General features: G+C 34.9%; 1 protein-coding gene across 1 annotated transcript in view; it reads right to left on the bottom strand.

The window, feature by feature from the left end:
* LOC145283626 (sodium- and chloride-dependent GABA transporter 1-like) overlaps positions 1-5000 on the bottom strand; it is a 279964-nt gene that overhangs the window by 247318 nt on the left and 27646 nt on the right. The window lies entirely within an intron of this gene.

Here is a 5000-nt window from a genome sequence, read left to right as displayed (position 1 = left end):
TTAAAAATAACATAATAATAATGATAAAGTCGTTCATGAAATTCTGTTTGTGTTTGTTTACAATATAACGTCAGCTGATATTTGTGTTCAACAATGAATGCCCTGAAAAAGTCACTTCTTGTTAATGTTTAGTTTTAAAATATGCACACGAAGAAATGACTTGCTGTGATTTTAAATGGTACCTAATCTTTTATCGTAAATTGAGCTCATTAGTCAAATACTCTATCACTGAGCTGTATCTCATGATGACATTAGTTCTGTTTTGTTTTAAGAAGAAATTATTTTCTGAGAATTGAATCTCCCTTGATTTGCTAAGAATTATCTCCATTGGCCGGTGTAACATAAAATATTCCCCTGTAATTTTTTATGTATAAGAAAGAAAGGCTATTTTTAGGATCGGATTTTTTCGATTTTCGATACTTATCTGATGAATTTCTGTACAAAACATATCTAAGAACACTTCTAGACATATAAATAACCTTTGTGTGAAATTTGTAAAAAAAAAAAGGCTCAGCCGTTTCGGAACCTATGAGGAAGGAATACGTATACACACAAATGATTTTTATATAATAGTATAGATGAAAAAATGCTGGATAAATTTGCTTAAATTTTATCGTACAACAACCCCTTTTTTATAGCCTAACAGGTATGTGCATAATAAAGTTGTTGTTGTTGGGGGGTGCAATTATCAATTTTGAATATTTTGTTTAAACTGGATAATCACCCAATATTTCTCCAATCACCATGTATTTGCAAAAGCGTCACACCTAAAACCTTTTCTGTCACAGCTGGGTATACATCATTTAAATTATTTAATCTAGTTAAGGATACGTCCTCGATACTCAGTCCAGCAGAATCTGTCATATTTTTCAGAAAGTGACGATTTTTCTTTCTAGTGAGACGGTGTATGGTTTTCTTCGGTTCTAGATTGTCCACCCTGCAAAGCTTTACCGTCTCTCTTGGAAAAAGAGTTAGTCCGTTAATTATCACCTAGGGAATGCTGACGAAGCTGTTCAGGCATTTTTGCAGGCCAACATGCACCTCTTCTGTGGATTGGATTGTCAATCACCACCTTCTGACCTTGTGTCACATCTTTTTACAATGGGAGGAATACCCCAACTATAACGTAGAAAGAAAAAAATATGTCGCACACTTAAAACCCATTATTTAATTTGCGTTAATCTATTTTGTAGCTTGCATGCAATATTAATTCAATAAAAAATATTGATGCCATTTGGGGTTCGAGTCATCTTCAAGAACGAATTATTCGCCTGATCTGCGATAATGCGGTTTTACTTTGATACGAAGGAGAGTCGCGAAGAAAAGACTTAACTGTGTATTTTAGAGATGTAATGGTCATTTCTCTACATATATAAAGTAAATTTGCTTGTACATGTGTATGTTTTTTTATACTAGGAGAGTCACCGCTTATCAAGGTCCAAAAGCAACTCGAGGATAAGACTTAATAAGTGTCGGGTAGACAACTCCTTGATAATCGATAGTGGTGAAACTTGAGTAAGGTTTAATTATTTAATATTCAACAAGTTCGAATCCAGTTCGTTCTACAAAAAACGCTTTCACTTAGGATGTTGGAAACCTTCTCGTGGTCCTTCCCGTAATCTCCGATGTATTTCTAGAAAGAATTCTGACTACAAAATATTGGAGAAACTAATGGCAACAGCAGAATGTTCGGATTCATACGATATGATGATGATTTCAAACGATGGTAGGTTACAACAATATCGTGGCGCCTGAATCCACGTTTGGCATCCAAACATAAAGATGGAAATACGATGTTTTACTTTATTGCATATATTTCAATAGTTTGAAAAGGACAGAAATAAAAATAATTAAATAAAAAAGAATACAATTATTAAGGGATTCAGGTTTTGAAGCAGTAGTGTGCAAGAGACCCCGGGTTGATTCCCGTAAAAAGCCGAATATAGCTAGCTGGTGTTACATCTAATTCATAAAACTATGTCTATTTGTTTGTCTGTCTGTCTGTCTCCATATTTTCAAACTCTATCTCTACCGATACTAAAAGTCGCAGAGCGGCGCTAGGCGCCTCAAATGATTGGATTTTTATGGACCGTTCTTTTAGGTCTTTAGCCAGTTAAAATAGTTTTTAAAGGGTCAAAAAGGGGTCAAAATTGAAAAAAACGTTATACGTTTTGAACATTCTCTAAGTATATTAATCAGTTCGTATGCGTGTCACGTTATTACAGTGGTAATGTCGCCAGATTTGAATGCTGCTCTTTTGCTTTCGGTTTCGATTCTAGCTGATGGGACCCAAATACTTTTTTTTTTTACTTTTTAAATCACGACTCTATAATAATATATACGAAACCTGGACAAATTAAAATATCATATTTAAGCGTAGTTTACGATCGGGCTAAACCGGGCGCCCCCTCCCCACCGCTAGTACTATTAATTTTTCCGAGTGTCATTTTATTTACACTTTCTCGCCTACCTAACAACGCTCCACCCCACCCCAAAAGTATAATAACGAATATAAAAGAGCAAGGGTCAAAAGAGCATAGATTTAGTCATTCGAGTCCGGGCAATTCCGAGTCTTTCTTTTAGTCTTTTAATTAAAACAATGTTCAGTAAACGTGCCATTTTATTGGCATCTCCATAACTTTCTTAAATTTTTCTTTTTGTTAATTAATGTGATATATGACATTTTATGAATAATGATAAAAGCCTTGTAGCAAACGCCAACGTTAGATTTTGTCCGTTTCTTTCGTTCACCAACAACAAGTCATGTTTCCATGAAATGTATCCACTTGGCACCGATTATACATTATATCGAATTAAAGCTTAATTAACTACATAGCATGATTAATTACATTTGGTTTTAAGTCAGTGGTTTTGCTAAAACTGGGATCTATGGCACTATTTGTGTGTTAAAATGATCTATGCTTGGAATCGTTTGAAAGCTATTAAAAGGGAAAAGAAAACATGCCACCCCTTGGGTTACGCAGTAAATTTTTTGTTCGTTCGTATTTTTTTTTTTTTTCTTTGTTTATTTTTGTCTTTTTTCTTGAATGTTTTTGTTTTTTTAGGTTTTTATTTTTTGTTTTACTTTGTTTTTGTTTTATTTATTTTTGTTTTTTCTTTCTTTTTTTTTTTTTGTATTATTTTTCATATTTAATATTCCCTGGCAAGCATTATTTATTTACTTAGTTTTTCAGTCTCATTCAGCTTCACTCTGCGAACTGCTTATATGATGAAATCTATGATTTCGCAGGGGTTTTTTTTTTCTTTCTTTTTTTTTACTATTGTCTAGTTTCCATTTTCTTTTTGCGCTTTTTGTTTTTGTTGTTTTTGCTTTATTGTTGTTGTTGTTGTTGTTGTTGTTGTTGTTGTTGTTGTATATGAAAGTTAGGTTCAGGAAAGGGGGTAATTGTTTTCATTCCATATTCTCGACTGAGCTTCACTTTATGGTCCTCTCTATAAGGCATTCACGGCAAACACCCGCCTAGACACAATATCTGTGAGCTATTTCTCTTAGTTTCTATTTCTGCCTAAAACTGAATGAGAACTGCTCATCTATGGAACACATTACCGCGGAGCTGCTTCCCAAGCCCAATGTAAAGAAGTTTTTGAAGATCCGTCCTTTAAAATAAATGACCTCCCATCCAATTTCCACCAACCGACCATCACGGTGTTATCTCATCTGATCTTCATTATCTTTTATACTTGAATGGCCCGGGACTTGATAAGAGGTGGCTCTAAAGTATAAAAAAGAAAGCTCAACAAGAACTTGTTTACATTTGACTTGAAAACGATCATGTTATAGTCAATCAGGAAGCAGCCCTGTGATTGTAAGAATTATAATTGAGTAATACATTGCGAGCGTCACGCAGTAGATTAATTTGTTTCGAATGCCTACATTTTGTATTATTGCAATTATTTAGACTCCTGTTCTCACCTTTAGTGTTGAATTTGCTGACAGTTTACGACGTTTGGGATCAATTTGCGGATAGTCTTGGTTTTGATACCGTTGACGACAGTTGGAGTTGAGGACAGTTTCCAGTTAGATACAATCGAACGCAGGTCGTGGCTTGGTTCAGCTCGAAAGAGCTTTTGGGGATCGAGACGAGCCGACACAGCTTCGATATAACATAAATGTGAAACTTAACGTTCATAGGGTCGATGGTGTCACACTTACACCCTGGGTGTAACTGATATTTGCATAATGTGTCGGAATTTGTGTTTTTTTGTGTTTTGTCTAATTTTTTATATTTGTAACCCCGTGCACATACCCTCGGCAGCCGTCAATGTGAGAGACGGCCACACGGCCAGAAGAGAAAATGAAGGAGAAGAAGACCATGAAAACGACGTTGGGGTCGGTGTTTGTTGTCGTATGGAGTAACCTGTGTTTATACAATTTTGGGTCATAATTATGCAGTTTTATGTAGAAAGATCTTAAGTAGTTTATAGGGTAGGAAGAAACATAAAAGGGTTGAAAAATAGAGTTTTGCTGCTAAGGTGGTTTACGGGCGAGCACTTTGCTCAAGGGTGCCTGGTGCAGTTTAGTGCTATGCTGTTAGAGATCGCAATCCATGGATAAGATCCAGACAGATGCTACTATTCCAGGTCCGAGTGCACCTGGGGATAATGTTAACTAAGAGATCACTTCACATTCCACAATGTTTCCAAATTGGGAGAAGCTCACCCTCGAAAGAACTTTCAGGTCATGCCCTGAATCAGCAGCTTTGGATATATAAATGGATATATATTTACACAATATACATATTAATTTACTTGTCCGTACGTCCAGTGTCACCAAAAAAAATCATCGCAAATAATTAGAAACGAATTATCTCCCTTTATAGTCGATCTTTATCAGTTAAAAATCATTAAAATAATACCCTTTCTAAAAATTAAAAAAAACAAAGAAAAGAAAACATGGCTGTCTGTTTACAGTTTCAAATTGGCTATTATATTTTATAATTAAAAAGAGGAGACTAAGCCTTTTAAATAAAAAAGAAATG

Source organism: Euprymna scolopes, chromosome 8 (assembly GCF_053919585.1).
Source record: "Euprymna scolopes isolate OS-2025 chromosome 8, ASM5391958v1, whole genome shotgun sequence".
NCBI classification, from domain to species: domain Eukaryota; kingdom Metazoa; phylum Mollusca; class Cephalopoda; order Sepiida; family Sepiolidae; genus Euprymna; species Euprymna scolopes.
The sequence above is the reverse complement of the archived record's forward strand: the minus strand, read 5'-3'. Positions and strand labels throughout refer to the sequence as shown.